Genomic DNA, 11,887 nt, shown 5'->3' on the forward strand with positions numbered 1-11,887 from the left:
CTCTCTCTCTCCCTCCCTCCCTCCGTCGCTCTCTCCCTCCCTCTTTTTCTGTCCTTTTTCCTCCTTCCCTTTTAACTTAATGAACTAAGTCTTTTTTTTTTCCTTTTTCCTTTGGGGTACTCAGTATTAAATCCAGGGGTGCTGCTCCACTGAGCTACATCCCCAGCCTTTTATTTGTTATAATTTTTATTTTGAGACAGGGTCTCCCTAAAACATCTCAAACTTGCAATCTTCCTGCTTTAGCCTCCTGAGTCACCGGGATTACAGGCGTGGTGGTATACTCCTTTCTGTACAAAATGTCAAAGCTTTGGGGTGAAAGGAAAAACAATTTCCTGCCAAAATCAAAATTGAATAATGTAATTCATCATATTGAATAATGTACTGACAATCTGTGCCTTCATTTTTTTTTCTCAGTAGAAATTCAACCTTGACATTTAAGATGTAAAAAAAAAAAAATCCCTTTAGAGATTTCATGGAGTACAAATCAAAGGTCAAAGATCACACAGATGAAATTCTTTGGGATGATTGAAGGCTTTGCCATGGAATCAGTAGCCAAAGAAATTGTTAAAATATTAACCACGTTATTCGTTGTTATCCGTTTTGAATTATAATTATTAAAGACATAAGGTGTTTTGGATTAGCCAGATGGCACCTTCCCTGATTACATGGTCACTCACAGACACCACATGAGTTTCTACTATGGATATTTATCATTTCCAACATTTGGATCATTCTGACACATGAGAATTGTCAGCATTGTGGCCTAAGAAGGAAAAAAAATAGTGTATGTTTTTCAAAATTAAAAATTAAGAGCATGATTATAAAAATTACTTAAAATATGGAGAAGTAGTCACTGGTCAGAATAAAAGAGAATTTCTGTGAGGGTCAAAATAGTACACATTACAAAAGAAAAAAAAATGGTACAAAGCAGAGCCTTTTGCTGTAACTTCAGGAGTCCAAGTTTTTGGCAAGATGTTTTTAAAGCCCATTTGTGTGTTAAAGAATACTTTATCCTGAACAAGGAGCTGTGTGTTTTATAATTGTATTCAGTGCTTCCTTCTTCCCAAGTGGCCTCCATAACATTAGTAAATGTGTATTTATCTGGCCACTGAGTGACATATCTGTGTGTAATAGAATTATTTGCAGGACTTAATAGCCTTTGTTATTTTCCCATGGGAATTCTTCAAAATCCAACAGGGTCTAGTTTTTTTGTTTTGTTTTATTTTGTTTTTTGTTTTGTTTTGGTTTTTTTTTTTTTCTTTATATGTTTGCTAAGTTACTACATATTTGCTGGATATTGAAGTTTATTCCTGGGAATCTAATTTTGCAAATAATTTGGAGATGTTCAGTCTTACAGTCATATCCAAAATAATTCTTGCTACCATTTGTGTTTCATAACTACCCGTTTTCCTTCAAAGTATATCACATCTTTAATATAAATAAAGCACATACAAATACGAATGATCAAATGGCCAAGTTTTGTGGTGCATTCTGTAATTTTTTTTGTTATTCTTTTTAGTTATGCATGACAGTAGAATGGATTTCGACATATCATACATACATGGAGTATAACTTCCCATTCTTGTGGTTGTACATGATGTAGAGTTCATTCTGGAACTTTCGATTACACTAAAATCACAGATTCCTGCAGTATGCCATGCGGATGACTTGAACTTATACAGGTCTCTAGACTGGGACACGTGTGCCCAGATAAGGGTGGTAAATATTTGCCACTCTTCAGCAGGATATACTCACAGGTCCTGGAACCTAACCACCACTTATAAAGGATGTAGATAGAACTTTGAAGTCTTCGAAGGGCAAAGTATACTTAAAGGAAACAACACATTGGGAGTGACTAATCATTGGGCCAAAGCAGGTGGGTGCCTAGACCCTGCTGTAATTAGAAAACCCTGCCCAGCTTCAACTGATGAGGGTGAATCAGTCAGTCTGGCCTTTACTGCTGACATGGTCTGGTCACCATGTCTGGTTACTCTGAGCTGAATTGAAGACCCACAATCACTATGACCTGATATAGTTCAACCACATCTGGTGAGGACAGGTTACTCATCTCCTTCATACCACCACTACTACTTTACCTAATTTTTTTAAAAAAATCACTAACTTAGGATACACTGGTGATACCCAAGTGTCATAAGAAACAGCCTCAAGGGCAATTGCAGTAAAATCTCCTTGCCATAAACCCTGAGTCTCCCTGAATCCAAGGAGCTTGTTTACAGTTTATAGGTTTATGTTTTTCTGTGGGAGGCCAGTGTATCGTTTCTATGGGTCCTTTGTGAACATGAAAACAGGTACCCACTCTGTTTTGATGAATGAGAGAAAAGTAGTCCCTCTATGAGATGAGACTCCAGGTTTATGGGTTGGTGTTTTTCATTGTAGCTTTTATTGTTGTTGAGTTGTTGCAATGCCAACTGAGGAGCAGATGATTGCTATTCAAAATATGGCATGGTACATTCACAGTTCTCAAGAGGATCAGGCATGCCATACCATGGAAAGCCATAGAGGGAAGGACCAGGTTGGTCAGGAGACGGGGTTGGGCAAAAGCCTTTACTGTGGTTTCTGTGAGCATAAAGAACGAGGCAGGGTAAGCAGGTTTTGGATGGGTTAGTCTGGATACTTTCAGTGGGCTCTGAGGCTCGGGCCTTTCCCTAGTTTTCTGGTGCCTGGCCCTTGAGTGACATGTGGTTGGTAGCCCATGATGGAGGGGGCCAGTAATTCCAGTATGGCTCTGATTGGTTGGGCTGCATATGGAAGGCATCTCCATGCGCTAAGTTTTTTTATCATCTCTGAGAATGGGCTACCTTTGGAGGGGTAGTCTGTCCAGGATCAGCAAGGCCAGAGGGGTCAAATCATCAAAAACACATAGTTAGCAAATGGAAGGGGACTTTTTGCAGGAAGTGCATGGTTTAACAAGTCAGCGGTGAGCTGCTATATTTTACCAGCCGGTTCTCAGAGGAAAACCGAGTCCCAAATGAACATTTGCTGAGTTCTTCATGTAAATGCTTCCATTGTGGTCAATTTCAAGCTATCAACATGAAATCAGTCAGTTTGAAAAGTGCATAAAAATTTAACTGTTGATTCCCACTAGCCAATACAAACCCACTCCAGCGCATCGCTCCAAGATGGTAAGTCAGCCTCTCAGTCCTGAATCTTTGTGCACTCCACGAATGCAAATTCATAGGCTAGGCTATAAAATTTTCACGAAGTAAGAGCGTATAAGACTGAAGCAACTGACATACAAATCTGTTTGTAACAGCCATCCATAAAGGCCAAACAATTGATGCCCTTGAAACTCTTTTAAGAGTTAGCCTAATTTCCCACATCAGGTTTTCCTGGGTGGACCCCTACTACAGTTAGGAATGGAGGTGAGGAGATAGATATCACTCAAAAAGGACATTTTTAATCAAAATTGATAGCGACAGCTACTGGAGCTTAAAGCTCATTAACAGGAGATGAGTCTTTAAGAGAGTAATGTGTATTACTCAAGTATTCACAATACTTTTACAGAATCATTAGACAATTGTATATCATAAGTACAGTCAACAGGAAAACAATACCACGGCAAAGAAAGTTCCTCTTGAGAGAGAACTGAGTAAAATCCAAGTGACTTAGAATACATGTGAGTCTAGAGATGGTTAAAATAATTAGAATAGGAAGAAACACTGACATTTGACCCCAGTCAATTCAGAACTACCACCTACTTATATCTACTAGCTCTATAATTCTTTATTTTAAAAAGTTCGGGAACAACAGACAGAAGAGCAAAAATAATGATCAATTCACTGACTTTGCTGACAGCCACTGGCCCTGTGATAAGTGAGAACCCAGCATTTACTCAACCTAACACCCTCCTGCAACTTTAGGGACTTGCTGCCCAGGCTGAATGTGATGACAGGAGGGGATAAGATAGGACCATGTGGCTTAATGAACAAGGTTTCAAGAGACAGTGTTTCTCCTTCCTGAGGAAAGGCTAATGGCTGGAGCAGCCCAGGGTAAGGCGTCAATATGAAGAACTAAACACACCTGCTTATCCAGGAATAAATGCATGCTCTCCACGGGGAGCCAATGTGTTATGTAAAATCTGAGGTTTTGTGGCCAGAATTTACTGTGTGGTTAGGGGTGAAATCAATTTTTATTAATCTAAATTCTAAATTTATTAATCTAAAGCAGCTGTGCAGAGTCCTAACTGTCATAAGGCACCCCTAGCACAGATGTCCACCACAGCAGTATCGGTTTGCAGAAGGCAAGAATTGCAGGAATAGCAGTGATCAGACAACCAGGTTAACAGTTTAATCTTAACTCTTTTTTTCTCTTTTTTCATCTGTTTAAAGATGCACAGGGTACCGTGGCAAGTAGGAAGGACATTGGTGGTTGTCAGCTACTCAATACCATTATGAGCTTCCAGAATGGAGGAAAGACCTTGAATTACACAAATACTCACCCTAATGTATTAAATTACCATCATGCTATACAGGATGAGATGGGAGTGAATAGTACTCTGATCTGACCAAGGCTGAATGGTACAGGAGAGAATCAGAAAATGCTTCTCTCTCTGCCACTAGGTTTACAGCTCTGCTACCTGCTCCCAAAATACTTCTTGCCTACATACTTATAGTTGTTGGCTCTTCCAGTCTGTTTGAGGGCAGAGGTAAGTAGTTTCTAAGAGAAGGACCAGGGCTGGTTTACTGCAAGTGCTATGATTCAGATGTGGGTTTTTTTCCCCAAAAACAGACATCGTCCACAGTATCACAATGTTAATAGAATCTATAAGAGATAGTACCTGTTAAGAGATGCTTAGGTCATTTGGGGAACCACATTTGAATCAGTGCTGACTCTCAAGAGTTGTAACTCTCATGGGACTAGATTGAATTTGCAAGAGTGAGTTGTTATAAGTGAGCTGACACCTTCTTCAAATCTCTCTTCTGCTCACCACTCTAGCATTTGCCCCCTCTATATAAAGCTGAACATCCAATTGTGATAAAGCCAGAGGAGCTCACCAAATACAGAACAATTGCAATCACCTGATCTTGGACTTTCCACCTCCAAAACTATGAGCTAAGTAAACCTCTTTACCTTATAAAGTACCCAGCCTTGTGTATTTTATCATAGCTACCAAATATGGACTACGATACCAAGATATTTACTTATATCCAGAAATAAGGCAGTAAAGATAAAGACTCTCGCAATCAAAGTCAAATTAATAAAACTAAAGACTATACTTTCTCCATCTCACTCCCTCAGAAAAGAGAAAAAGGAAAAGAAAAACACATGGGAAGCCATGATTAATTATCTTTTCCTGCTGTGTTTAATCTCTTGGCCATTGTTCTAGCCATGACAGGTGCTCTAGGAACTGTGTGCAGTGAGGAACAAGACAGGAAATGTTCAGGGAAATCTGAAATAAATGAAGTTTTGGACAAAGAACAATGAAAACTCAGTTCTCTTTGCCAAACTCTAATTAATTAATGGGTTCTTTTTTTATGAGGCAAAGAATAAACGTTTCAAATATCCAAAAGACCCTCAGAAGGGATTTTCAACAATTTGAATTTCCATCTAAAATAACATTAAGCAGTAATCATGTTTCCTGAAATCAACTTTTTTTTTTTTTTTTCACAATCTGCCAGGGAGTTGTCTTTCTTTTGTTTTCAGGGCCCTGTAACCATAGGCTGTCCCCACCACCACAGTAGGGAGACAGAACCGTAGGAGTCAGCGACATATGTACAAATAGATACACACCATCAAGCTCCCTGAACACAACTTGGCCTCTGCTTCTTTCCCGTGATGTGCCTGCCTCTTTTGCATACCCAAGATGATTGACAGGACTTCACATCCCCTCACATCCCCTTAGCATTTTTCTTTTCTGATTTGAAGCAGTAAGGAAGATTGTTTTGTGTTTTGCTCTGTTTCCTTTAACAGAAATAGTACAACGTTGCCAGCAAGCAAGCTAAAGAAAAATTGTATTGGCAGAGAAATTTCTTATTTTGTCAAATACAAAAAGAGAAAACAAAGGAAAACTTTTGAAAACAATCTATACTTGGGTTATTTTCTATACTAGGATAGTCTAAACCATGACTTTCATGTCTTTCTGTTGAGGGTTTGGAAATTTGCAGGTTCAGAGATGGAAGCTAAGGTTTTCAGGGCCCTGTAACCATACATTGTCCCCACCACCACACGTAGGGAGACAAGGGTAAGGGGGTGTTTATGCTCACATTCTTTGGTAACATAAGGAAACAGAACACCTACAGTCTTATCTCTTGGTCTCTACCCCAGATTTGTTTTCCCAGCATCATTGAAGCAGTCTTGATTTTTTACTGAATAGAAGGTCTATCTGGAGATATGATTTCCTTAAACAGCACAATAAAAGGGCAAAAATAAATAAAATGCCCAAGAATCGTCTCAACTGTTTTGTGGGTTGATTTTAGAAAGAAAGCTTTGATTTCTTAGGTATCACAGATGTTGCAAAGCAGGAATAAATGACATTTTAATTGTGTTTAGTAAAGAAAACAGATTTCAGTTCTGCAGTGTCTCAGACGGCTTCCAGAGGACCATCAATTGTAACTTACAGAAATGCAGGACATTTTATAGACTTCATAAGATCCAGGGGGATATCTTTAGAGTAGCCTGGGCCCTGGATTAGGCTGGATTCAAAGAAAGAAATTTTCACACAAAAAAATTCTCCAGATGAAATAGCACACTGTCAGGTCAGATGTAAATGACATTTTTTCCTATTACTACAGCCTGCACCTCTCACTTAAAAGAAAGAACCTAAGTGTGAGATGGTCCTCCTGCTGTTTGCCTTCCAGGGCCTTATCATCCTTCCCACACTTCATGATGTTTAGCAGCACCATTGGATTCCACATGGGGAGAACCTACCATGGTGTTTCAACACAGAATTTTGAAGATCCATTTTACATATCAGGAGAGAAAAACAATTTTTTCTATCACAAGTCATAAAAAGTTATAGACAAACAAATGTAGTAGAATTATTCTAAAGCTATTATTCTCCCTATTTTAGCATCACATGGAGAATGCCAGGGTCACACCTCATCCTATTTTTCTTCTTTTACCAGGGTTTATACCCCGGGGCACTTAACCACTGAGCCACATTCCTAACTATATGCATGTACTTATTATTATTTATCATTATTGAGACAGGGTTTCACTAAGTTGCTTAAGGCCTCACTAAGCTGCTTCAGGCCTCGCTAAGTTGCTGAGGCTGGGTTTGAACTTGCAATCCTCCTGCCTCAGCCTCCTGAGCTGCTAGGATTACCGGCCTGTACCTCACACCCAGCTACACCTCATTTTAATTAGATCAGAAACTCTGGGAATGGAACCCAGGTATTAGTATTGTTTAAACCTCCATGAATTGTTTTAAAAGGAGCCAGGGCTGAGGCTGGAGATTTACATCACATCACAACACTACATTTCCTCATAGGCATTGAGGAGATACCGCCAGGTCATAGGCCTAGACTCCCTGAAGTGGGGTGTATTTGTTTGCTGGGGATGCCATAACAAAGACCCCAGGCTGGACAACTTAAACAGCCACTTGCCTACACACAGTTCTAAAGGCTTGAAATTCAAGATCCATATTGAGAAACTGATATGACTCCATTTTTGAAAATAAATAAATAACAGCAGCTTCTACCTCAAGGCCTGTCCAAGGAAGGGGGCGCGACCCTTGTCCTGGGAAAAACCCATGGAGCACTCCTAGGCACATACCCACCCTGCTGAGTTGTTTGTAAATAATAAGAGAGATCTGTGCCTGACTCAGGCTAGGTGAGGACCCATAGCAACTCCCTAGCAACCACCAATCAGCATGAGACAGGGAAAATACCTGGGATGCCAGATGACCCCTCAGTAGTTTATGGTGGTTGATAACATGTTGGAAACCACGCAGTTTAGTTTAGCACATACACCCCTCGTGGCCTAAACCAGTCAGTTCAAAGGAATCCCCCTCTTGTACTAACCAATCACCCCTCCCCAACTTGTTCCCTCCAGTGAATGTGCTAATCAATGTTAAGAGTTGTTGTTTGACTTTCCCGTGGTGTGGAATGATTTGCTGTGTGATGTTGTGATGCACAGAGTATCCCCCCAAAACCTATAAAATCTCACTGAACAAAGGACTCACTCCCTGGGACTGCTGTGTAGGGAACAGTTGTGAGTCCAGGCTCGAGCTTGCAATAAAGACTTTTGTGTGATTGCATTGGATTCAGCTCCTGAAGGTCTGTTGGGGTCCCATGAATCTGGCATTACAAGATATCCTCAGAGGCAATTGTTTCTTCTCTCCCTTATAGCCATTCTGTACTCGGGATGGTATAAGAGAATGAACTGAAGGAAGATAATGAAAGGTTAATAAAATAGGTACTTGTCACTCCGTTTTTCTATATGCTTAACAAAACACTGTTAAAATCCTGAGAACTGTTTGCTAATCTTGTTCCCAGAATGTGCTGTCCCCAACTGCCAAACTGCAGAATGCACTCCCTCACTCGGTTGCAGGCAAACTGCCCACTCCCCCTGACCTGTCAATGAACTTCCCTCCCTGCCCTCTTGAAGGAAAGTATATAAGCTCTGCTTAAGCTGTTCTCAGGGCTCTCTCTCTTTGCTCTATTCAAGTGAGCTCTGAGCCCCAGCATGCTGGTCCCCAAATAAACCCTTTGCTGTTGCATGAGACAGTCTCTTGGTGGTCTCTTCCTCTGACGTTTCACCAGTCCCTTACAATATGAAGTCCAATTATGTGTGGAGTTTAAAGGAATAGATACGAAGTAAGGTGGTTTAGTAAGTAAGATTAACAAAACAAACAAAAAAGGCTCTCTTTGTTCCCCCATCCCCCATTTAGGACTCTAGAAAGTGACCACCTGTCAGGGGTCCCTCTAGGGCCCAGCCAGATATACTTTGTGACAGTGTGTGTGATGTCAACAATCACCAGAAATCGGACCCAAGATTCAAGGTGCATTAGAAAAGTCTGGTCCTTCCCTGCCACTCCACGGCTTTTTGGACTTGAGAGACGTGGGTCATGATGAAGCCAGAATTAGGCAGTCAGTACAGACAGGTAAATCTAGTCGAGTCCGATCAAGGAGGCCAATTTTGAGTGAGTCCAGCAAGTTGGAGACTGTCCCCCCGCCCGGGGATTGAAATGTTAATTCCTTCAGAGCCCTTCCTCCACCCTTACCAAGAACCTGCCCCAGATCCAACCTGTGGCCAAGGTAACCTGTCCCAGGAGTTGCCCCTCCCTACAGGGAGCCAGAGATTGTTAATGTGTCCTTGGCTGCTCCTTCCTGCCCTTCCCCCTTCCCCCCACCTGTGGCCATCCCACCCAGCATATCCTAGGTCTAGTCAGATGCCTAGTCACAGAAAGGAGAGAGATTAGGGGAAGAGGGCAAGAGAATGAAGCAAACCTAGAACATACAAAAAGGGCAGAACGCCTCGCTTCTTGGGATACCAGGACACCCTCCCAGGAGAAGTCTGTATTACCCCTTTTTAAATAAACCCTGCTTTATAGGCTTGCCTCGGCGTGCTTCTCTAACGTTCAAACTTTAACACGTGAGGGAGCAGAACTCGTCACCAGTAACCGGCGGTATCAATAGCTGCTGCCTCTTGTCCCTGTAACCTTGGGTTGTCCTTTCACCTCTCTGGCTGTTTATCTCCTATGGTGTCACAAGCTGTGATTCAGTGACCAGAGGTTTTCAAATTGACCACTGTGAAGGGGAACTGGGAATAGGAGAATGGGGTGGTAGGTGGAGCCCCGGGCCCTTTATCCCTACTACAGCCAGAGCAGCTCCACGTTTATTGATTGCATATATTGGCTTTAAATTTGCCCATAATGTCTGCCTCAAGGCTTTAAAAATAATGGCTGGACTGGGTGACAGCCAAGGTGTTTTCCCAGAGAACTTTTTCAATAACCTCTGCCTCATCACAGTTCCTCAGTGACCTTCCATTGTCTTCTGGAAGCTCAGGTCCCCTTGAAGTGAACATTTGTCACAACTGACATTCAATTGGTAAGTAGTTTGTGTGTGTGTGTGTGTGTGTGTGTGTGTGTGTGCCCGGGGTGGGGGGGGGGTCTGAATGTCCATGCCACCTTAGAATTCAGATCTTTAAATCCTAACCCTCAGGGTGATGGTACTAGCTGCTGGGACCTTGGATTAGACCACACATGCAGAGCCTTTCTTATCATTGGTGCTTTATTCCTTCCACCAGGTGAAGACAGAGGGACAAGGCACCATCTTTGAACCAGATAATAGGGCCTCATCAAACTCTTATATTTATCTTATACTTTCTAGCCTCCAGAATTATGAGAAATGAATTTCGGTTGTCCATCAGCCACCTGTTTATGGTATTGAGGCAGCCCAGAGAGACTAAGAAAGCCCTGCTATTTCCCTCTAGCTCAGCAACAAAGGGGCAATTTTTGTGAGTCCTGGGGCCTCAAACCCACTTCAGCATTGCAGCCAGGGCCCAGCCATCCCTGCCATCAAAACAGGAAACACCCGAGGGAGCTTATCTGCACTAACTTCAGTACTGATGGAATGACTGTGGGTTCCACAGTTGCATTACTAGGAGTAGCCACTTTTCTCTCTCTAAGAGGGTCATCTACTATTTTCCCTCCTGGCCTTGCCCCAACCTCCAGAGGAAAACGATTTTAGCCTTATTCTGTGGGTGACAGTGGGGAGGTGACTGTTTTGAACATCATCCTTGGCATTCACATTCCAAGACCTCTGCCTTTTCTGGTTTTTCTATAAGCCCATGGTCCCCAAATATACTAACTTTCAGGGGATGCTTCTGTAGTCAGCCTTCAGTAATATAACAAATCATCTGTTGAAAAATGCACTGAAGAACTAATAAGGCTTCATGTTGGAAAGGATGGAATGACTTGAATTTTCTAGGGAGTTTTTGAGCTACATCTGTCCCTGCTCCAAATATTCTGATATAGCTCTCATGCTCCAAACCCCATCTCAATGTACGTGAGATGCAAACAGACTGGGCATTATTTTGTTTGGGGGGGCGGGGGTGTGTGTATCTCTGTGTGTGTGTGTGTGTGTGTGTTTACTGGTTGTGCGTTTTGAAAAAGAAGTTCCAGTGAGTGAAAAAATGTTGTTTATCTCCACCAAGAACCACTAATTTAGGATTTTCTGTACATTGTCAGCAAAGATTTGCATTTCAATGTAAATCACTGAAGCTGAAAAAGGAGCAACAACTTATCTGTGGGAACAAGACTAAGAAGAGACATTTACAAGGGCCAGCAAAATTTTGTTGTATAAATAGGATCCCCACCCCCTGAGCTGCCTCTCTCGGGGTCTTCACCATTGTTCTTTAGTTGTAGGGGCACCAATTAAGTGTTTAGGTAATGTTTAGATAGTTTAGCTATGAGGTGTCCCCCAAAAGCTCCTGTTAATGCAGGAATATTCAGAAGTAAAATGATTTGATTATGAAAGCTATAATCCAATCTGTCCTGCTTTGAATGGACTCACTGGGTGGTAACTTTATGCAGGTGGGGCATGGCTGCCGGACCTTGGGCCCAGGGCAATGGAGTCAGCTATTTATGGACTGAGACCTCTGAAGCAGTGATCCCCAAATAAACTTTCCCTATTCTCAGTAGTTCGTGTCAGATATTTTGGTTGCAGCAATGCTAAGTCAACTAAGACAAGCGTCATAACTCTGTGGACTTGGATTCTGGCTGATGTGGGTGACCCACCTTAGATTCTTGCCTGTGCACCTAAGTTCTCAACGCCTGTTACAATGCAAGTGGTGAGTCTATAAGAAAAAAATACTAACCTCAGTGAGTTAAGAATGAGTGTTGGATTCACAGCCCAGAGGATCTACTACGAGATTCAGAAAATGAGGATTATCCAAATATCATATCGTTTGGGGAAAAATAAAA

Source organism: Urocitellus parryii, chromosome 2 (genome assembly GCF_045843805.1).
Source record: "Urocitellus parryii isolate mUroPar1 chromosome 2, mUroPar1.hap1, whole genome shotgun sequence".
Taxonomy (NCBI): Eukaryota; Metazoa; Chordata; class Mammalia; order Rodentia; family Sciuridae; genus Urocitellus; species Urocitellus parryii.